Source organism: Aulostomus chinensis, chromosome 4 (assembly GCF_037954235.1).
Source record: "Aulostomus chinensis isolate RoL2024-O1b breed Wild chromosome 4, RoL_Achi_v1.0, whole genome shotgun sequence".
NCBI classification, from domain to species: domain Eukaryota; kingdom Metazoa; phylum Chordata; class Actinopteri; order Syngnathiformes; family Aulostomidae; genus Aulostomus; species Aulostomus chinensis.
In genome coordinates this window covers 26,529,853-26,554,376 of record NC_141323.1, presented here as the reverse complement: position 1 = coordinate 26,554,376, position 24,524 = coordinate 26,529,853, and the positions used below count along the sequence as shown (strand labels likewise).

Here is a 24,524-nt window from a genome sequence, read left to right as displayed (position 1 = left end):
TTTTGTCTATCTCTCCTTTTATCCCTTTCCAAAATGGAAACAAGATTGGACAGTCCCAAAATATATGTGAGTGGTCCCCAATAGTTCCACATTCTCTCCAGCAGTACATTGCTGCTGGGTTGTCTACAAATCTGGAGACCACTAGAGGCGTCTTAAAGAACCTTATCTTCATCTTCCAATCAAATTCCTTCCGTATATTACTATTTATACCCCTATGACAACCGTTGCATATTGTTTCCCACTCTCCATCCTCAATTATAATATTCAACTCCAGTTCCCACTTAGCCCTGATATGAAAAGTATTATCTGGTGTATCCAATAACAGCTTTCTATATAGATGGGACACATGCTTCTTATTGGGTAGTTTATGTTTAGTTATATTAATGAAGTAAGTTTCTATGTTTGATGGAGCTATCTTAATTGTATTCCAATCTTTATGACTTGTGATATAATGCCTAGTCTGGAAATAACGGAACATATCACTTTGGGATAAAAAGAATTTGTCTTGGAGATATGAGAATGGCTGTAGAACATTGTCACAAAACAACTGATCAATGACCCTTAAATCTCTGTCTGCCCATCTCTTAAAAGTGATATCCGTTGTTGAGGGGGGGAAATCCGGATTTCCAGCAATCTGCATAGCCCGTGAAAGGACGGCTTTCCCTCTAATTCTCTTTTGGACTGTCGACCATACTTTTAAAGTGTGTTTCACCCACATATTTTTGATTTCCAACCTGTTCTGAAATTGCTTGCTCAGGAACACTAAAGTGGATAGAGGTATAGTTGGCAGTGAATTCTGCTCTATGTTTACCCATCCTGTCTCCATGTCATTATTAATCCAAGCCACCACTGCTGTTAGTTGCGCTGCCCAAAAATAGTATTTTATATTGGGGAGGCTGAGTCCACCCCTATTTTTCCCAAGAGTGAGCATTTTAAGTCTCACCCTTGGTCTCTTATTCTGCCATATAAATTTAGATATTAGTTTATCTAGCATATTGAAGGCTGCTTGAAGCAGTTCTTCATTTGAAACATTTTGAAACTTAATCCAGCTTTATCTTGTTAAATGCTTTCTTCCTGTAGTTAAAAAAAACAGTTGTGGATTCCCAGCGCAGCTGAACTTGACATTTTTGATGAGACTGAGGCAGCAGTGGAGGAAGACGTCCTCCTTGAACTCCTGGAGGCCAATCCAGACGTAGGTGATGAAGGCAGGAGTCATTATGAAGCTTTGCTGTTAACAAACAGTCAGAAACACATTTTCTCTGATGCAGCTTAACTTGACATGTTAATGAAATCTGGACTGCAGTGACAGAGTTGGGTCACATTTCTGTAACATGTTCAGTTATTAAATACAGGTTACTTGAAAGACTGAAAATGAACTCTCAATGATTTGAACTACTTTGTGGAAAAATAACAAAATGGACGCAGCCATAAAAATGGAGTTTCACAAACATGTCTGTTTCTAGATTTGTCTCCTTTAGATCATTCAACACCATCTCCACTCACACAAACCTCATCACTTTGTCTTAAAAGTAGATTGAAAAACCTGGAGATGATGATGTCAATAGTTTTAATTTCTAGAACTTTGGGGTTTTACTTTACAAGACTGAATACTTAAGAGTTTCCCCTGAAAAACTGGAGTTGTCAATATTGTAATATTTGGTTTGATAAGTTTGTTACTGTCCAATGTAATGTGATGTAATGCTGTAGTACCTTGATTCATATTTTTAAGTCTGCTACAATGTTCAACTCGGTCATCAAAGCAGATATGAAAATACAAAATAACAGTCATTAAAACCATCAGTCAATGAAAATGCCAGTTTGACAATGAGTTGGATTCATAGGATGGGACACAAATTCAAAAATAGTAAACCTTCTTCTTTATCAGTGTTTTTGTTTCACTGTTGTCCTTTGTAGTTTTGTTGAACTTTAACAGGAGCGCTTCTATGATGGAAAAGGGGGCTGAATATTTCTGTTCTATCAGACAAAGTCCAGGAGTGCAGTAAAACAGCCGGTCAAGGAAGCAACGGTGCTTCAAGCAAAAGGACCAGAGATCAGCAGCCATGTTGCCTCAGCAGCTTGAAGGTGACTCTTGTAGGGAGACCATTTCATTTCTTGTTCACTCTCCTGATGAAGCTGATGTGTTTCAAAAGATCAAGTTAGGAAGCAGCAAAATGCACCGAGTGACCTCAAGTTAATTTTAGGCTGGAGGAGCGGAGCTCTGGTTCCGCTGGTATCAGCCCGGTCCAGTGTTGTGGATTTCTCTCTCTTCTCTCTAACATTGTAGACCAGCAAAAGCAAGTTAAGAGCAAAAACAGGTTTCTATCTGGTCGTCTCTCTAAATGCTGCACGTCTGTGCTGATAAACGTCTCATGATAGTGGTTTGTCTCCACCGGACTCCCCCCTGCTCTCTATCAGCCTCTGACTCTGACTTTCACCAACTGTCCTCCCCTTCCTCCTGCTTCTACGGCTGAACAAAGATTTGTAGATTTGACACAAAAATACAAGCCTGTGGTGCAACGCTGCTTCTCACACAGAAATACATGGAAACACTTGGCCCTCAATCTGCTGGTCTGACCAACACATTCACTTGCAGGGTTCTTTTAACAGGCCTGAATCACCAGTTCAGTTTCCCTGCTTTGAAATATGTGGTGACAATGTGTGAACATGACCAAGTTAAAGGTTGAAGTACTGCAGTTACTACAAGATAAGAAGTACCTGGATGATGAAGCCTCTTCAAGACATTCAAGCAAGTCCAGTTGCTTTTATCCTTTAAACTCAAATCTGATCCAGGATCAGTGAGTTGACACTCAGAACTATCATTAAAGTGAATTAACTTTTTTCCTGTCTGTTCTATTCATGATTCCTCTGGCAGGTTTGTGATTAATATTCCAGGAATGTGTGTCAGTTTTCAGTCTTTTTTTCCTGTTTCCTTCACAAAGATGGGGGATGAAGTCCTGAGTGACGATCAAGAAACTCCCTAAAAATGAGAAGTAACGACAGCAAGGAAATCACCTGAAGTCAGTAAAAGTGTCATTTTAATAAATGGATTTAAAAGTCAGATCAGAGATTTTGTCAGATTTTACTTTTATGAAATGCCTGGGAAAAGCTTGCTTTCATCCTGAGCTCAGGAGGGTTCACTGTTTTGTTGTGCAGTGTTGAGTTTTTGCCTCTGGAATGAAATTTCATTCTTATGTACACTGCTTGTTCTCTCTCTCTCTCTCTCTCTCTCTCTCTCTCTCTCTCTCTCTCTCTCTCCTCTGACCTTCGTTAGCAGTCCAGTGAAACTCAGCTAATTTATCTGAGGACTTCACTTTGAAACCCTCTGTTTCAGACACGCTGTCGTCTGCCTCCTCAGATGCTGAAACTGTCAGAGGTCCTAAAAAATGTCTGGAGAATCATGGATGAGATTCACCTCTAGTAGGATTTAACAAAACATCTCTGTGTTGTTAAATGCAGTTGACATGAAATGTGTTAAGTTGGTCAGGCTTGTTTTATGAAGTAGGTGTCGTTTTACATCAGGAAACAGGAGATGTGGTGCTGACAATCTGATGCGTCTGCAGCAGTGAAGGAGAGGAAACTGCTCATCTGATCAGAAGATCATGAGTGTCGCAACTCTGATGTGGATGACGTGTCCGACCCTCAGCTTTATCTTTGTATCACTTCAGCACATCAGGAGCTGTTGACACGGACGTGAAAAGCTGCACTTAAGAGTCCTGATGAGGAAATAAGAGTGAAGAAACTAGTAGCAGACGATCGGAGGAGCTTGACACTGGACATGGATGGCAGGGTGCTGCTGGTGCTGCTGGTGCTGCTGGTGCTGTGGAGCTCAGGTAGGCTTCCTGTTGGAGGTGTTGTTGATCTGCATGGTTCAGATAGACGTGTGTTTGAAACGGCTCAAATCAACTGGCTCATGTCCTGGAGGCAGCAGCTGCATTTCTGGATTGACTCCCTCACTGTTTGCTCCAGTCGGCCCTCAACTGCTCTGATGTTCTGTGTTCCGTATGTCAAGAAGTCAAATAAATGGACTGTTCTCCAGTTGTAGTGTGCTGGTACAAACACAGTAGTTCAATCACATGAGGTGGCTGAGCTGCTGCTAAACCCAGAGAGTGTCGGTCCTCCACAGTCTAACTAGTCTCAGCTTAGTTTCAGATCAACTTGAAAAATATTCTTTTAATTTACATGAAGCAGGAGAGACAAGATAACAGGAACGCTGAGAAAAGACTGAGTGTCAACAACTGAACCATGAAATAAGAGACAAGAATCAAAGACACTGAAGCCACATTTGCAGAAATTGTGTGTGTGTGTGTGTGTGTGTGTGTGTGTGTGTGTGTGTGTGTGTGTGTGTGTGTGTGTGTGTGTGTGTGGGGAGGGGGGGTCAGAACCAGAAAAGACTTTTTTGCCAATGTTGTGCATTGAGGAGCGATTTGGTCAAAATTATAATTGTCAATAATTATGAATATAATTTTTGATTATTGAATGAAATACAAATTAATATTGAATATTAAATAAAATAAAATGAATAAAAAAGAAATAAACTAAAAATAATTTCAACAAATCAATGATTCATTAATAATGAGAGACTAATATTGTGTCAGTGTTGTGTGTAAATTGATGGTGTGTGTGTTGTGTTCGTTATCTTTGTATCTCAATCATATTAATAATGAATGATGAATATCTATCATGGTAGGCTGATGAATGACATCTGAAGAAGATCATTGTAAAAAGAAATAGAATAAATGAATGGGTAGAGAAATAAATCCTACTTTAAGGCCTTTTAACATTTGTAATTGAGAACCTCTGGTTTCTATCATACAGAAATATCAATAAAATATAATTCCACAATAATTTTGTTCAGCAAAGAATAAACAAACACAAAGGAGACAAAGAGTAAAAATATGTAATTAATGACTATCACCATAATAAGAAAAACAATAACCATAGTTGTGATATTAATATAAAGGTGATGTCATCATTAACAACATTGTTAATGCCAGAACAATAATAGCAAGAGTAGTGATGAGAACCAGAAAACAGTGATGCCGCAAAAACAGTGATAATAATAATAATAATAATAATAATGAGAGAGAAGTGTCACATTTCATTAATAACTTGTGTTTGGTAATAATAATGGTGAATGAGGATAAATTGTTCATCTCTGGTTTGCTGTTCCTATTTTTTCCTCCTCCACTTGCAGTGATTCCTCATACAGGATTTGTAGCATTTCTACTGTCAAAAAATATATAAACAAGCAAGTGGACGAGGAGAAAGAGACCAGAACATAGTTATAATGTCTGAAATGATACATTATTAATAATAGAATAGAACAAAATATTGATTGAGTGAGAGTATTAATAATAATAACAATAATAATAATTTCATCATGCAGTAATTCTGTATTATTCAGAATCAATGGTATCCTTTTCAATGCTTTTGTTGTTATCACCACGATCAGTAGAAATGTTTCTAATACAGCAACAATAATATCAAATATAATATGATTATGATATTGTAATGAAAACAATAAATGTATGAACAAATAAAGGCATTTTAAAAAGAATAAAGGGTGAATGGAGCTGGTGTGTGTGTGTGTGTGTGTGTGTGTGTGTGTGTGTGTGTGTGTGTGTGTGTGTGTGTGTGTGTGTGTGTGTGTTTGCAGTTGAACCACAATCCGTTTGTCCTGCTGTCCTGACTGCTTGGGCAGACCTGACTCCTCTTTCTTCTGGAATCCGGTGGCCTGAGTGGGTTGTGGCTGTGGCTGTTCTGGTTGGTGTTGAGGCAGGGCTGCTGAGGAGGATGCTGGCGTGGTTGCTCTCTGTGTTGCTGATGGCATGGATGGAGTGCTGGGTGAGCTCTGCAGCTGTCTGAGCAAGGCTGCAGCGTCTGGGTCTCGGGGCATCCGTTCCCTTCCCTCGATGTGTGGCTTGACCAGGGAATTTCCCAGCTCCTCCAGAAACATTCTCCACTTGCTTTTCTTGGTTCCACTCTTGGTGGATGTGGGTCCACAACACCAATGCATTCTATGCAGACACATCAAGGATGCTGCAAAACACAAGAATCCACCCTGAGACTTTCTCTTCAACCGTGTTGAGGTCTTCATGACTGTGATGATGCAGGTTGTCTTTCTTATTTTCGTCTTACAATTATTTATAAATAAATAAATAAATAATAAATGTTATATTTAGAAAATCAGACAGCACAAAAACAGAAAATGGCGCCATATCATTTACATTTTCTGTCATACATCTGAATGTGTAGACTCTTTTTTTATAAAACCCCTCCACTCTGTAGGGCTGGTGGTGCAATGGACAACGCGTCTGACTTCAGCTCAGAAGATTCCAGGTTCAACTCCTGACTCGGCTGAAAGTGAATGTGGAGCAACTTCTCCTGCCAATATTCCATCCTGAATAACACCTGTCCTGACTGGCAATCAAAGAAGGCTCCAGTGGTGAATGCTGTCAACAATGTTCCCCAAAGCCACCATTCAGCATTATACAAAGTATCATCAGAGATCCCATTGCAAAGTAAGAGTGGGCCTGTCTTCACATGCTCATACATTTAAAAACCCATCTCAATAAATTCTGCTTCTATGCACCATTAAAGTACACAATGCATATTCATACACAAATATCCACATATGTACAGTACAGAGAACAAACAAGAACAAGTACAGAGTGAATCCTGGAGAGAAAAGGTGAGGTGCATCAGAAACCAGAGCAGATGTTTGAAAATGCTTGATGATTTGAAGATGAGAAAGGAAGTGAGAGACCGAAGTGAGGAGGAAAGGTTGTTCCAATCTGATGGAGCTTTAAATACAACCGGACAAAGCAGAAGGCCGTCCCCACTGATCCTGGATCTGCTCGACATTCCTGTCTGTTAAAAGGAAGGTTTTCATCACCGCTGTTGCAGGATGTGCTGCTGATGGAGAATTGTTGGGTGTAGATTCATTGAAGGAGTTTGGCGCTGGACCTGCTCTACTAGTGAAGAGTTATGAGAGAACTTTTGTTGTGATTTGGTTCCATACAAATAAAAATGACTTGACTTGATTTGGTGCCTCATGAGGAGAAAATTTGGGCACAAAAGTTGGACAAGAGTGTTTGTGGAGGGGTGATTTTTTTTTTTTTGCAGTGTTGTAAGTCACTGTAACTGCAGCTGAATGATTGAACTTTCTCCAAATATCCTCAAGATGGTTTCCAAATGGGGCTGCACGGTGGTGCAGTGGTTAGCACTGTGAGTTGATTTCAAAACATGAGCTGACAGAATCTACGTTTAGGGAGGAACCACCATATCCAGGGGTCTGGACCTTTTTGTTGTCAGAGCCATCAAAGTAGCAGACTAAGCTAGCAGACATTAGCATTGAGAAGAAACTGATACCTGGAGCCTACTTTTGGGTCTGGTCAAGTGATAACAAAATAATATGACATCATTGTCAGACTGACGCCTGCTCAACACTGACCAAACACCGCCTTATTGCATTGTGGGAAATTTCAGCTTGGATTGTGTCCATCAGTACACGCAAGAAATTTGTCTCATGCTGCCATGACCTGGAGTCGAACCGGGGTTGCTGCAGCCACAACACAGAATACTAACCACTATACGATCACGGCCTCCTCAACACCAGATTGAGCTTCCATGTCTTTGAGATCAAAGAAAGAATTCTAAAATCAAACACAAAACTCTTAGATCAAAGGTTGAAGTTCCCCAAGATTCAATTTTAGCTCAGACACTCTTCAAGGTGGAACCAGCAGAGGAGCTCAGTAGAGACAACTGGACAGAAGCAGGACAGAACAGAGGCTCTGCACAATGGCAGGAGACAGGAAACAGGTTTGGACCATCTGGGCTTCTGTCCACTTTGATGGTTTTTAAAACATTGAAGGAAAATGTAAAAATCAACATTGCGTTTAAATCATGATTTCTAGTTGAGTGTGTTTGCTCATCTGTTCCAGAAGCTTCTTCTAGAGTTGACCCTGAATGAGTGGAGGGACCTTTTTGATCATCAGGACTGGTTTTTGATGGCCTGATGGTGCAGCGGGGTCATCATGGTCCTCCACCATCTGCAGGGGTTCCAGGACTGTTGTGGTGTTTGTGGGAACTGCAGGGAGAAGCCCTCAGACCTGGAGAGGAAGTCCTGGACACCAGCAGACCTCTCAACACCTGCAGCATTTTTTCAGCTCCACCAAACCCAACATTCACTGCCTCCTCATCATCTGGGCATCAAAAGCAGCTCAGACCTGCTGCAGCTCAGCAGACCTCAGCCATTTTTAGGATGTCTCAATGATTCTCCTTCACATGATTTTCATTCAGAAACAATAGAATTGTCAAATACCACAACAGTTTTCATCTTGCTGGTAAACAACACACACACACACACACACAAATAGTTTGTGTTTGTGAGAAGATTAAAAAAATCGACTGTGCTTCGATGAAGATAAATTGTTGAATATCAATCCTCTACTCATGCTCATGGGAGTGTAGTTGTTGTGGCCGAGTGGTTAAGGCGATGGACTAGAAATCCATTGGGGTCTCCCCGCGCAGGTTCGAGTCCTGCCAACAACGTTAAACTGCTGTTCCAGAGGAGACAACATCTGCTCCTCCTGTAGGTCCATGTGTCAAAGGTTTTCTTTCAAGGGCTGGAGCAGCTGATGATGAGGGAGAGAGAGAGGATTGGTAGCATGTTGTCTTGTCTCAACCATTCTGGTGTTGACCAAAATCTTTGTTGATACTCCAGTGGTGGTGAAGGTGATGGAAATGTTCCAAGTGGGACGGTTCCATGTTCAACCAGTTTCATCTGGAACTGAGGTGGAGCTTAGGGTTAAGTAGGAATTGGTTTGGTTTAGTCCCTTGGTTTGGAATCCATCTTAGTCAGGACATTTTGAGAAAATTATATCATGTCGTTGTAGTTATTTTGATTTACAACACTGGAAAAAAAAATCACCTCCCTTCCAAAAACCCTCCTCTTCAACTTTGTACCCAAGTTGTCTCCTCATCAGGCACCACAGGATCCAGTAGGTTCAGTTAAAACAAGTCATTAGAGATTTAAAAAATGTCCATCAAACACAAAATAAGGCTTCAAATAGGTTTTCAATTTTATTTCATGTTGACACATTTTGTCCATTTAACATCAGGACTGCTCCTGGATCGTCTCCATGACCTCATCCCAGCACCAGAGTACCGCCCAAGTTCATCAAGGACAGTAAACATGAGCAGGTCTAGGTTCACCTCCATCTTTGGAGGTTGTTGAATTTCCTCTTGAGGACCGTCAGGCTGTTTCCTTACTTTGCTGTGACACAACAGCAGACAGCAACAAGGACTGCTGCAGTGCACTTGGTAATTGGATGCACTGAAGTCATCCATTCATGTCAGTGATGTCACTTGGCAGGACTGTCATTGCCGTCACATTCTAGAAAAGAATCCAGACTCCACACGTGGCTCCCATGATAACTGATGGACCTCTGGTTGGAGGCTGGACGATGATGTTTGGTCTGGGGGGGTTAAGATGGTGGGGGCTGTTTCAGTTCTAGTGCTGAAGGCTTTCACCATGACAGTCAGACTCTCATCTGTCCTTCATGTTCCCTCAAATGTGCAGTGTGGACCTCACACACTGAAATTTAGCCTGAAAACTCTTCATGAAAAGCAGGAGACTCAGAGTCTCTGTGGCTCAATCGGTCAGCGCGCTCGGCTGTTAACAGAGAGGCTGGTGGTTCGAGCCCACCCGGGGACGATGAACAGGCTCTACGGGTTCTTAGGACTCTGTTGATCAGCTGCTGAGTTGCTACTTGATGTCAACATTGGTCTGTTTCATCCTGAGTAGTTTGATCATAGCAGAGATGTTGTATCATTGATCTGAATGTGGACAGATTGACCCTCCCCAGCAGATGCATGTGACAGACCTCTTGATGAGACACTTTGTGGTAAAGCCAGATTCTGCCAGTCCCACTGACATATTTCAGTCACACATGTTCAGAGATGATTTTTTTTCCTGAATACATTTGTTATTTTCTGATCACCTTGTGGATTTTTCATCATTCTCTTCATTACCATACTTTAGGTTGCAGTATGTCCACCTTAGTTAGTCTTGGGTTGCAGAAATCATACAGCATACAAATAATAGCAGGTTGAAACATATTTATTTAAAAGAATTTAACATGGTTACACACACACACACACACACACACACACACACACACACACACAGCCTGTCTTTGGTATAAAATGGTCTGTCACATTCTCTCACATTGCACAACAACAAAACAAACAAAGACGGCCATGTCCAGTGTGGTCCTGGATATGACGACTGGACTGCAGGGTCCCAGTATCACTGTGACAATTCTTTTACCAGCTATGAACTTGGACAAGAACTTCTCAGGAGGAAACTTATCATGGTGGCACAGTGAAGAAAACTGGACCTGAGCTGCCTGCTGAAATCTTGCAGGTGAAGGACAGAGCTCCACCTCTTTGACAGACACCACCACTGTTGGCTCATGTTGTCAGTTTTTGACACACACGCATCTAAACACACACACATACACATGCATGTTCTTGCACACAAAGACTTTTCCTCTGTTTTTGTTTTTTCTGGTTTTGGAACCAGTAGTTGGTTTCTGTTGGTTTGATTTGCTTGACTGGTTGTTGTTTGTTTGACCTTGCAAATCCATATTTTGGGTTCTGGCTTGTTCTGCTTTTCATTTTGTGTTTCTTTCATGTGAAAGTGGCATAATTAAGACAAAAGACACTGTTAGAACAGAAAGATCCAGAAAACCCACCAACAAGAGGTGTGTCTGGTACAGATGTGGAATTATTGGCTAACACAATGTTGAGGCAACTGGGAAGAAGACAAACAAAAAAGGCTTGTTTGATTCAGACATTCATCAAAAATGGTCCTGTCGAACTGTTCAATGTGTCATGACTTCAGAAGCTCAAATCCTCTCTAAGTTCTAGTGAGAGTGGAAGAGATTATAAAATGAGAGAGGCAGGGCCCTCACTCAGAGCTGAAACAGCTCAGTTAGGAGAGCGTTAGACTGAAGATCTAAAGGTCCCTGGGCCGATCCCAGGTTTCAGCAGAGGAACAGCATTGACTTTACTTTCCAGTGGAGGAACTGCAGACATGAAGGAAACGAACATCTTGTCCTGTGCATTCTTATGACATTCAAGACATTTTTGGAGCCTCTTGTTGGATTTTGCCACAGAGAATCAGAGCCAATCAAAAGCATGGTGGACTTGAACATGGAGGATTGAACAAGTCAAGAAAGCATCAGTTTGACCTTCACAGGTGTTTCTTTTCCTGTCTAAATGCTGTAGGAAGAGCCTGAGTAGCTCAGACGGTAGAGCATCAGACTTTTAATCTGAGGGTCCAGGGTTCAAGTCCCTGTTCAGGTGCTGTGGATGTTCCAGTGTTTGACAACATGGTACTGGATGAAGTTCAGTGTTGAACAAACTGTCATCATTAAAAGTAGAAGTGTTCTTGTCTTGCCACTGTGAGACTGTCACTAGAAAACTGACCAATAATAATTTCATGTGGCATGCAATTAACAAAAGACCACAAATAACACTGGTCAAGTTAATTTTATTTATTTTGCACCAAATCACAACAAAAGTTATCTCATGACACTTTACAGGTAGAGCAGGTCCAGTACCAAACTCCTTCAGTGAATCTACACCCAACAATTCTCCATCAGCAAGCACATCCTGCAACAGTGGTGACAAAACCTTTAAACAGGCAGGAACATCAAGCATCAAGGTGATACCTTCCAGGGTACCGATCTCATGAGATAAACTTGTAAAGTGTCATGAGATAACTTCTGTTGTGATTTGGCACTTTATAAATAAAATTGACTTGACTTGACTTGGAAGTTAGAATTAAATTTAAAGTAGAACAATCTTCCCTCTTCAATCCTGTCACTAATTGTAGGAAACTGTTTCAAACAAATTCTACTGTTAAACAGTTCAAGTGTTTCTAATGAAGCTGAATGTGCTCTCTTCAACTTTCCTCAATTGTGTTTCTTTCATGTCTTGAGATCAAAGACAGAATTCCAGTTACTGTCAAAGCCCTGATGACATCATCAGGAATTCTCACTTTGATCTGGAGAATCTTGCTTTAATCTGAATTTGATCTGACGAATGTCTTAGTTTAGGTTGCATGATACCGACCACCTCATTTCTCCTGATGGACTGGTGACCTGTCCAGGGTGAACCCTGCCTCTTGTCCAGTGTCACCTGGGATTGCCCCCCCCCCCCGTGACCCTTAAAGGATAAGAATAGAAAGTGGATGGAGGGATGGACTTAACACTGAAATCGGCTAATCTGATCCACATTCTAATTCTTCCTTTCCCTCTTTAGGAGTCAATGAGAATAGTAGTGTATATAATAATGTATATACAACCTTGTAGTATCTTTCCAAAGCTTTTCGTATTTCATCTTGTTTCTACTTGTAGTTTTAGTGTCTGGATCTTTTCTTTTCATATCCTGCTGTCTGCTCTTTGCTTTTGGAGCTTCCTTCAACAACTACCAAGCCTCCTGGGTACTGTAGGAAACATGCTCAAGTTCTTCTTACTTTTGCAGTCACGTCCTGCTCACATTGGTCTGTCTTCATTTTGACTCCTCCCACTGCCACAATGACCAGCCTTTATACACTTGGTGACTGGGGCCCTGGTTGCTGCAGGCCTCAACACCAGCCTGTGGTTGTGAGCAGGACAGAACAGAACTGACAGTATCTCACATGCAGGACCTGGGTCAGCACGTGGTGCCAGCTGGGGCACCGCTTTAACCTGGACCCCCTTGAAGATCTTCTCCAGGAACTCGCCTTTTTGGTTCCATCAAGGCCTGTGAGGATGGTGAAGAGTGATCCAGATCAACTTCATGGCTGCTAACAGCCTGAGACACTTGATTTCCATCAATCTGGAGCCAAGAAGGCCCTCACCTGTGGTTCTCCTCCAGGAGGGTCCAGGTTCTGCCATTGTGGCTCCTTGTGCCACTGCCAGAGAGCCTCAGCTGCACACTGCAACATTTCAACAGGAGATTTAAATTCCTTCAAATGTCCTGACATCTTATTCCAATGGTTCTGTTCCATATTTATATCTTAAAATCAATCACACAATGAAAGCTGCCACAGCTGGTTTAAGAGAGAGAACACGCTAAGAGATTTTAAACCAGTAAAATATGCTTTTCTGTGTGCAAACTAGTGAGGGGCATGGAAGGATATTTTACCACCAATACAGAACCCAAACTTTAGTCATGTGATGAGATGGTGACTCTGATTATGAAATTAATGGACAAAATGTGAATCAAAGAAAATACATTAAAAAAACAACAATTCTTCAGTAGACTTTGATCTAACATTTGTAGTTAGATTTTGGTGGCTGCTCTCACAGCAAATTTAGGATTCGGGAACAATCTCTCTGTGAGTTAAAATCAACTCAATCTGAGTGTACATGTGAGACCAGCGAATAAACTCTTGGGCTGTGTTAAAGTAACTCTTTTCTGAGAGTTGATCTTTTAACTCCTATCAGGAGTTAAAACTGAACATGTACAGGAGTTAAAAAACAACTCCCATTCAGAGTACAATTAACTCTTATATTTAGTTACATTTATGTTAACTCTTTTTCAGTGTTAACAGTCAACTATTAATATGTGTTGTATTTTACACTCATGGAGTTAATATTTCAAGACACTAAAATGTTTTTTTTAGGTAAAATAAATATGAAATACACCAAATAAATTACTTTAATGCCTCTCTTTATTTAAAACATTGAGACATTAGGTCAGCAACACTTCGCTGCATGAATACATACTTGTGAACCAAGTTATATTTTGGTAAAATCATTTATCTAACAATGAGCTTTGTTCAACAACATCGTTCTTCAAGTAGAAAATAAGGTAAAACCTCAAATCAAAAGACACTTATAATGGCAGCTTAACAGTTGCAAAACGGTGTTATAAAATGTAAGTCAAATAAAAAACAAAATGTTATACAAAAACATATTTCAATTTTTCAACAAATAATCTCAACTAGATTTCTACAAATTCTTTGGAGAAAATCCATCCAGTGCAAACTTTGTCAAAAACCTTGACATATTGACACATTTAACAAATGTGACTTCCTTGTAATGCAGGATTGCAGACATAATGTAAACAGTTCAACTCATCATTAAGCTCAACACGTGTACATACAAGTCAAGATCAATTCCACTCAGTTTCCTTTATCAAACATTTTGACACTTCAAATAATACAACTCTCTGACACAACATAAAAACATGAATCACACCCACAGGACATTTGGCCATCAAAAGCTTTGAAGTGTCTTAAGGCCCTTCTTTCCAGAACCAGAATCTTATTTGGGTTGATTTCATTTACTTGGAAAGCAAGAAAATGGTCATGGAAACAAGTTTCATGTTCCATCAGAACAAAAAACACTTCACCTTTATGCAAGATAATAGTGGTTATTTTGCTGAACAAAGGCATGTTTTCATCAGTGCCTATGCAAACAAAAAGGCCAACATGATATTCAACTCCATCACACTTTACCCAGTTTGTCAGGTTGACAATGGACTGTGGGTCAGTGTGAAGGTATGCAGATACATCTTGATGTTTCAAGTAAACACATTTTGATTGGACCAGACTTGACTGCTTTTAAGGCCAAGCATTCCCAATGATAGGCTACAGCAAACTGATGTTTTCTTGCAAGTGAGACAGTCAAATTCTTGAAGTTCTTATCACAGTCCTTGAAAAATGTATGTTTAGCTTTGAATCTCATTGTCCAGATATGAGTAAGTGGTCCTATTTTTCAGAAGCACCGAGGATAGCGGACCATGAAGTGGTGTTTTGGGATCAAGGTTTTTGATGAGTAAAGTTCTTTGAAGAGTTGGTGATGTTCGATAATAAGATGCTTTAGATACACAGTCATCCCTTCAGTGATTGGGTATGAAAACACAACGTCAATAATGTTCAGCAACAAAAGCATCAAATGCCAGTGCAAATCATCCTCTGGTACCAGGTCACCAAATATTAAGGGTATGTTTGTGATCAAACACAGACTTTGGGATGTGTTTAACCCGAGTCCATGTCCCACACAGTCAAGCTTAACCTTGGTTGGCTTGTTTTTCTTTTCCAAATAGCCATACTTGAAAGCATAGATCCTCTTCAACAGGCTTTCTTTAGTGATGAAATGTTTCATCAGGTATTCAAAAAGTAACCTGGCCTCATATTGACCAACCCCCTCCAAAATGTCATGCATGATGTCAACAGCATAATTTTCTGAAATACTGCAAAGTGTTCAGAATGCTGTTCCGCTTAATGCCAAATAAGGAGGTTATTGTTGGATCATTTTCCAGAGCAGTAAAATGTTGGTCATTCAAAACTGCAGATCTTAAAGTCAAACACGGGTCATCTTCTGAGAAAACTGACTTTTGACAAACCCACAGAAATGATTTGCACTAAATAACTCCATGAATCCAAGAATGCTGTGCATACCCACGTTATCACCAGTCATTTGTGCAAGAGTGCCACGAACACAGACTTCAGAAAATGGAACAGCAACTCCAGCTGTTTCTAATATTTTCAGGTCTCTTACTAAGGGTTTCAATATTTCATCAATACCATATTTCTTAGCATCTTGTGCATGGAACAATGATACCAGATGAATGTTCATCAAGGCTGAATTCACCCTGGGTGGAAGATTCCTTAAAATGAAGTAAAGACAGACAACTTTATGGATACCTTTTTTTGAACCTGGCGGATTAGCGCGCTCCAATTCATCAAAGTACAACTGGAGAGCAAACTTTTCACTTGAAAACAGGGGATGATTTGTGAAGTAGCTTCCATCACACAAGTCCTCATATTTGTCACAGCTAGTAGATTTTTGCATCAATTCACAAATACTTTCATTTGTGAAAATGAACTGCAGTGTTTTAACTATTGAATACAGATCAATTTGTCAATGATTGGAACTTGCTCCTAGTTTCCAGTTTTGGTGTTTCGTCTGGTATCAAATCTTACACCTAGGCGCTTTTCAACTGCTTGCATGATATCCCATTTTTCTGTGAAATATTTTTCCAACTTGCTATTTGAATTTAAATGGCTGAAAGGATTGTCTGTGTGTTTAAACAACTCTTCAATGGCCGATCTGGCGGGATTGGTGGCTGGTATTAAGTTCAGCACTTGTTCCTGTATATTAGTTTGCAAGTCTCCAACAAGTCTCCAAGTTCTCAACGGTAGAAAGTACGACAGTATTTGGTACACCACTTCCTAAAAGTTCGGCAATAATTGATGCACACATGTCCTTGCTGCTTAGTGGCACTGAAGAGCCTTCTTCAATATTTTGGTGTTGTGATGAAGCAGAGGGGGTTTCATCATTGAAGCACTTCAAATTATCGTGCTCTTCAGTGTCATGGCTGACAGGGGTCTGATCTGTCAGACATGGACTGTCAAATGGTGCATGTATCTTAATGAGGTGCCTTCTAAATCCAGAATAACTTGAGAACTGCAAGCAGCATCCTATTTGACCACGTTTTCAGCTTAAATTTTTCCCTGGATACATTCCATGAATTAGTTTGAGGTGCCTGAACAAGAGCAGAGCTGGACCAAAGGATGACGCACAGAGGAAACATCTCAGCATTTTAGCGACTGCTTGTTCAACAACTTTGCTCTTAACTCTTTGACTCTTGGAGTTTCTTCTGTTGTGTCAATGTCAATGTTGGACAGTGTAGTCTGCAAAAATGTGTACAGGCTGGAGAGAGCATCATCATATTTCAGACTGAAAACAAAATGAGACTTGAACGGCTCATCAAATGCACCCAAAGATGTACTTGACTGACATGGAAGAAGCTTTCCATCCAAGACTATGTAGAAGCTGAGAACCTGTGCTCGTGAGGTTCCTCTGGCCAAAAGATATGGCTGGGGGTTTCGCTCTGTGGTAAGGTGGCCCTCCAAGCTCTGGCACGCCTGAAACACAATGAGAAGCACTGTCACATAAGCAGTTAACTAGAAAAAAATGTTACAAAATACTGGAAAAGATCACGTGGCTTTTACAAACCTTCTGAAATAGAACTAAATGATCTGCAGCCTCTGCAACACTGATCTTTTTTGGCCGCTTACGTCCAGCTGGTTGAGGTGTAAGCAGATGCAGCAAGACAAGAAGGGAGGCCATGTCACTGTCCCACTCTGCAGACAAAAATCAACATATATTTTACCTAAGAATATCTTTCTCTACATTTTAAAAGAAAAACAGGCGGCAGTAATAATCAGATATACTCCCATTTGCTTAAAAATGTATGCTAACTTATGATATCGCAAACAAACCCTTAACAACATACGACCTGGCTCATCATCAGCAGTGTCAGACTCTTCATTTAGGGCAGAGTTGAGGTGTTTTTTCAGAAGAGGTGTCTGTCTCAGGCTCCTGGCCTCTCGGATGATCTTGTCTTTAAAGCAGGTGGTCCACTTTTCCAGGAACCTGGATGGAATCTCTCATCCAAACATCAGCAAGAAATCCTGCAAAATCTAATGTAAAGCGGAGGGAACTACCATTACAATCATATCAATTGAATAAAATTTATTTTAAGAAATATTATTCAAATCGTATTTGTTTCCTACCAGTCCTTTAGTGTCCAAGAAACGAGGGAACATTTGGAGAATGTCTGCTGACTGCTGTGGATCATGGATCATCTGTTGGCGATAGAGGAATGTTTCTCTCATCTTCTGGAAGACTAAGTCACAGTCAGTTGTGTGGTGAAGATGAGACATTGCTTCCGTGCAGCCATCTCCTGATTGCTGGTCATCAATGGGACCAACTGTCCTTGACGATGTGGGACCTCCTTTACGCATCACTTTGTTGTGGGAAGTTGATGCAGTTTTCGACTGACGTTGAACTGTCTTCACCCTCCACTCAAGAAAACCTGTGTTGCTCTGGATGTCATAGAAATGTTCCTGGAAATAATATCTGTGGTTAGAGTTCTGACATTTTAAAGTTTCAAAGGAAAGCAAATGGTAAAATTCTGAAAAAGATCAGGATTTCACACTGTATTTACAATGCAAACTCACATATCCCTTTTTTGAGTATGGATCCTTCAAAGATGGGAAGAGTAACACAATCCCAAGAGCATGAAACTCCTTGGTTGTTTTGGCTACTGCTCTCCTAAAATACATAAATATTGTTTGTGAAAAGATTCTTTCCTTCACTGAAAAAAAGAACATTTAGGTACCAGCATCAAGCTTCTTCCCCTTCCTTTTCACGCATGTGAGCCACAATGATGTTCACCATTAATGGGCGAGTTGAATCTTTCAAACTCCCCGTGTCTTCATACTCCTTAATCACGGTCATCCCTGCTGGCTTTGAGCTCGGAATCTGCTCCACCACCTAATTGGAATAGATTTTTAAAAAGATCATAAGAATTAGCGACCAAAAGTACTGATCATTCTTCAGGAAACATCAATCTGTCACAAAAAAATATCATTTAGGATGAGGCTTTCAAGATCTGTAGCCCCTGAGTTTAATCTGCATCCTAAGTTACGCTAACCAACTAGCAAACTGTCAAGTATGTAAATCACTACACTTACACTTCTTGCACGGGTGCTGTCCATATCAGGGTGAGCAAGTTGATATCCAGCATCACTTGTGTCGCTTCTTGGGCTGCTTAAGCTTGTGATGGACAGTGTATCTGTTAGACTGGAGGAGGAGGATCCTTCACCTGGCTGCAGAAGTGCCAAATCTGAGGATAAAAACCCCATCAGTGTATAAGGCATAAACCTGATCACCAAAATCAACATTACTACTTGCTATCAACAGAGAATAGTTACTTAGTATTTCATTCTGTACGTGATAACATTCCCTACCACATGGTTTGAGTGTTATATACTCGGCCAGGTCTGCACTGTCAGTGTTGTCCTTGAAAAGGTCTGGTGGTTGGAGGTCTGAAAAGCAGACATTTGGTTGTGCTTTTTTTAAATATCCAATTATTTTGATTAAAAAAATTAAACACTGACACATTTCTTTCAAAGGGAACATTTTTCTCAAGAATATCATCACTTCATAATGATAAAACAGAAACTGACACCACTTTACCATCATCAGTATAGATGACGAAGCAGACATCTTTAACAGTCGCAAGCTCCAGAGAGACGTCCTCATCCACCTCTATTCCCTGGTCATCTGTGGTTTTCAGCATTGTCTCTTCTGGTATGAGAAATTTCTGATGAACTGAAGCATGACAAGCAACACTCCATTAACACATTGTCATTAAAGCCCCATGAATTACTCAATTCAAAACGAACCTAACTTACCCAAACCGATGAAATCGGAGAAGCTGATTTCATCCAGTTTAACACATTTCCTTGTCCCTTTGTATTTCACCTTTATCAACATCTTGAGCACTTAAGGGAAAAAGGAGTTTTAATATAAACATTAATAGCAAAGAAAGGATTGTAACTGTAACAGTCTGTCTGTGTTGGGGCTGTTACGGTATATAATGAATTATTTTAATCATTTTTAAAGTAAAGGAGGCCCAGTGTGGTGTAGGCAAAAATTATATTTTGAGAGGGCCAATAAAAAATTGGGTGGGCTATCTTTTCCCATTTAAAAACATTTGCCAGTAGAAAAAAAGACACTGGCAGACTGAAGAACAGCAACATTTTGTGTAAAAAATCTGCTTTTGCTCAGCATAGCCAATTTCCAGAGCTAGTAATCCAATGTCTGCACACAACAGCACTCTAAACCATGAACTCTTATCACTGGTGTTCTCCTTTAGCTTAGTCTGCATTTAATCACATTATTTAGCACGACTAGCCGACCGTGTTTTCACCATTTGATTCACAATTACAGTACGTCACGGTCGCGTTGCTTGTCAAAGCTTTTCGTGGTAAATGTGAAGCGTTAATGTTACCTGTCAGGTTCCTCTCGTGAAGGCCCCGGTGTCCTGTCACGCAGCCTTCGAGCCGCGGCGTGTCCAGTCCGATGTTGTGACAGAAGTTCGTCTAAAAACGACACGCGCAGGAAATAAAAAATAAACAACCGAACGTGAAGCGAGCAAAACTACTTTTTAACGACACCAGACGGAATGACAAGAGCCAGTGTTCATTTAATACATGAAATATGAGCACGACTGGAAGAAGCTCGCTTACCCAGTTGCCTCACTGACGACGTTCTGCAAGAGTTGGAAAATTGAAGTTCTTCCTTACAAGTCACTTAGTCCTGGCCAGTATTCAGTTTGATATTACATAAATCGAAACATATCAACATTAAGAACGGTTTAAGAGGTACAATTGCTCACGTACCTGTCTCTGTATAAGTAGGAGCGAGAGAAACGTTGAATGAACTCTGGGGTGGAGGTGATTCACTGCCCTGAACACCCAGTGAATGTACGACTTTTCCCACACTGCTTAAGAGTATCAGTTAACACGAGCTGGAGTCTCAATGTGGGAATAAACTCCAAAATTTTTACTCCTTCACTGCTTTGTGTCAAACTCCAGATTTTTTCACTCAGAAATTTGCTGTGCATGCAGCCCCCTTGAAACATTACTATTTATGTCTTTAATGCACCAAAACCTTTATTTTTCTGGGGTTTTGAGTGGTTCTGGGTCATGAATCAAAATTTAAATTGGACAAAAATATCATGCAGGGTCACTGGGGCCACACGTTTCATGTTCTTGTAGGAATTTTTCAAAAAGTCATCATTACTCAATCAGAAGGACCCACAGAGTATATGTATTGCGCTGTTCAAAATCCGGAGAGGACACCTTCCAGTTGGTTCAAAAGAATTTATTCAGATTAACAGGAAAGAATACAGAGCTCTGGAGATCGTCTTCCCCTATGCTGGAGTCAGCATACTCAGATGCGTCGTCCCTGGCGTTGGGGCAAGAAGTCCAACGATCTAACTATCTTCTCCAGTTTTTATGTGTTACAGGGAGGTGCTTATGTGATCGCTTCTGCGTGCAAGTGTGTATTTTTGATCTTCATGTGTGTTGCAGGATCTTCTGTCTGACCCCATGCCAGTCCCTTCTGGTCCATCGTGGCCTTGTTGTTGCAGCTGTGAAGATTAAAACCTCTTTCCGATTTACGGCCATGCTCTTATCTTTCACGGCCTCATCCCACCATGGAAATTCTTGTGGACTCTGTTCTGACTTAATTAGCTTGAGGGAGTGATGCTAGCATGAGCTACACTCCCACTATTCCCTGTTGTGACCTTTTCACCTGTCCACTCTAAACAGTCTGGTCTGTGCTTCACTGCTGATAGGAAGTTTTTTTTTGTTGTCTTATATCTTGGAATGTCGATCTGTGTTGTCTCCAGTATTTATAAGTTCCTTCCTAGAGTCACAATGGCACCAAATAATCCTGGTGCTTTGGAGATTTGTGGGACCCCTCTGTAAAACACCTTTTACTACTACCAGATGTTCACGAGGTCAAATAAGGTGACTTGTAGCTAAGTCATCGATTCTGCCTGGGATGCATAAGCAGGAGATCCCGGTACCGCTACTAACACTAAAGAAGTACATTGATGAACTAAATACAGTGTTGGAACCTTTCCTACCTCTTTGGGAACTGCCACAGAAACATCTTTATTACAACTGCCTTGTGTGTCCTACACTCTATTTTAAGTGAATGTATGTATAAATTTAACTACAGTTTAAGCAAATATATATAAATTTGTCTACATTGTCAACAGATTAAAAGTGTAGAGTGTGTAACATGTGGTGTGTTTGTCAGGAGCTTTCAAGACCAAAGTTGTTGACACACAAAAGAAAGAAATATGTCAAAGTTTGTTCATTCTTATGAGATAAACTGAAAATTGGTTGCAGAGTGATGACAAAAATGGAGAAATCCTCCTCTTCATTACTCAGTCAAAACCACTGACACACACACACACACACACACACACACACACACACACACAAATAGTTTGTGTGTGTGAGAATATAAAAAAAATCTACTGTGCGTCAATGAAGATAAATTGTTGAATATCAATCCTCTACTCATGTTCATGGGAGTGTAGTTGTTGTGGCCGAGGGGTTAAGGCGATGGACTAGAAATCCATTGGGGTCTCCCCATGCAGGTTCGAGTCCTGCCAACAATGTTAAACTGCTGTTCCAGAGGAGACAACATCTGCTCCTACTGTAGGTCCATGTGTCAAAGGTTTTCTTTCAAGGGCTGGAGCAGCTGATGATGAGGGAGAGAGAGAGGATTGGTAGCATGTTGTCTTGTCTCAACCATTCTGGTGTTGACCAAAATCTTTGTCGATACTCCAGTGGTGGTGAAGGTGATGGAAATGTTCCAAGTGGGACGGTTCCATGTTCAACCAGTTTCATCTGGAACTGAGGTGGAGCTTAGGGTTAAGTAGGAATTGGTTTGGTTTAGTCCCTGGGAATGTCAGTGTGTGTGTGTGTGTGTGTGTGTGTGTGTGTGTGTGTTTACATGCAGACTTTCCCTTGTGACAGCTGATTTGGTTTGGAATCCATCTTAGTCAGGACATTTTGAGAAATTCTATCATGTCGTTGTAGTTATTTTGATTTACAACACTGGAAAAAAATCATCTCCCCTCCAAAAACCCTCCTCTTCAACTTTGTACCCAAGTTGTCTCCTCATCAGGCACCACAGGATCCAGTAGGTTCAGTTAAAACAAGTCATTAGAGATTTAAAAAACATTTTGTCCATTTGACATCAGGACTGATCCCAGATCATCTCAATGAGCTCATCCCTGCACCAGAGTACCGCCCAAGTTCATCAAGGACAGTAAACACGAGCAGGTCTAGATTCACCTCCATCTTTGGAGGTTGTTGAATTTCCTCCTGAGGACCGTCAGGCTGTTTCCTTACTTTGCTGTGACACAACAGCAGACAGCAACAAGGACTGCTGCAGTGCACTTGGTAAAATCACCATCTGTAGACTGGACCAATATGCTGATGTGATCCTTTGATTAGTTTAGGATCAGTCAGAGATCAAAGACTGAAGCAGGAGATCAATGCACAGAATTCAGAGATCAATGCACAGAATTCAGAGATCAAAGACAGAATTCAGAGATCAAAGACTCCTGGAGCGTTGCCCTCTCTTGTCTTTGGTCCTGGATGTTACTGAATGTTTTTCACATTTCTTTTGAAGAAAAAACTTGCATGACATTTCAAGGAGTTTTTCCTGCCAATACAGGACAACACCCACTCACAAACCAGTGCTGGACAAGTTCCTTCAAAGCTGTAATGCCTTATTTCTTACTTGTTACTGTCATTTTAAAATAATTGGTTCCATCACGATTGTGTCTGCCAGTTCTTGGTGACTGTACAGGAGGTCTGTGGACCGCAGGGCCACAACAAGCCCATTTCCTCAACTCTCCATTTAGTACAGAGGTCCCCAAGTATGGACCAGTGAGGATAAATGTGATAGTGGAGAAGTCCTTTTGTTCTTCAACTTGTCCAACTTGATGGTGAGTCTCCCTTTATCAAGGATTACTGAATGCTTGTGTTATTTATGGCATTGTTAACACTTTATAAACCCTTCATTCAGAGCTGTAAAGAACCTTTAACCTCATATCCCAGACATCAAAGTGGGCCACTAACTGGTGAGATGAAGCTATGCTATGCTGCTACATTCTGAAGAGGTAAAGTAGCAGGTTCTGAGAGTGATGGCTAACCTGGATGTGTTCATCTCCTACTTTAATATCAGCATCCCAACTTGGAGCTCTGACCACCTCCAGCTTTTTGTTCCTGTTTCTGCTTCAGTCGACAGGGAACTCAAACCTGCAATAGAATCATCAACAACAATGGAATAGAAAACAGAGGAAGAAAAAATATCATAAACTTACAAAGCTGAGAAATGTTCATGAAGAATAAATGCACACATTATGATTGAGGCCAGAAAGTAAAACTCCACACCAAATGTGTTTTGACATGTAGGGATAATGAACTTGAATGTGTTGAAATAGCAGATGAATGAATCCACGATCACACAACAAGATGATGACCCACTACCACAAGATGGCGTCACAGATCCTGATGCTCTGAGCAGGAAACACCGAGCAAAACATGACTAAAAAGCTCCTGCTGTTCCCTCCATGAAAAACTGTGGCACTGACGAGAAGAAGGATCCCAGCGTCCTCTGAGGATCCATCGCCGCACCATTCGGTAGAAGGATGATCGGGTCGGCACCAGGAGAAACCCTTGTGTCTCCGATGCAGGGAAGATGGAGCACTGAAGAGGCCACATTGTGGCGTCCTCAAGAGGACATTTGGTGGAGCCTGAGACAGCAAACATCATGCCGCCCTTCATCAGAAGAACCATAGCACTTCAGTCACGTGACTGAAGTCATCCAGTCACGTGACTGAAGTCATCCATTCATGTCAGTGATGTCACTTGGCAGGACTGTCATTGCCGTCTCATTCTAGAAAAGAATCCAGACTCCACACGTGGCTCCCATGATAACTGATGGACCTCTGGTTGGAGGCTGGACGATGATGTTTGGTCTGGGGTGGTTAAGATGGTGGGGGCTGTTTCAGTTCTAGTGCTGAAGGCTTTCACCATGACAGTCAGACTCTCATCTGTCCTTCATGTTCCC

At 40.9% G+C, this 24,524-nt stretch overlaps 1 protein-coding gene and 2 non-coding genes across 3 annotated transcripts in view; all 3 read left to right on the top strand.

The window, feature by feature from the left end:
• The window catches only part of LOC147264631 (uncharacterized), a 163,678-nt gene that overhangs the window by 111,937 nt on the left and 27,217 nt on the right, over window positions 1-24,524 (top strand). The gene's annotated exons all lie outside the window — the stretch shown is intronic.
• trnas-aga (transfer RNA serine (anticodon AGA)) lies at window positions 8,472-8,553 on the top strand. The gene has a single exon. It is a non-coding gene; the product is annotated as a tRNA-Ser (tRNA).
• Window positions 11,301-11,373, top strand: trnak-uuu (transfer RNA lysine (anticodon UUU)). The gene has a single exon. It is a non-coding gene; the product is annotated as a tRNA-Lys (tRNA).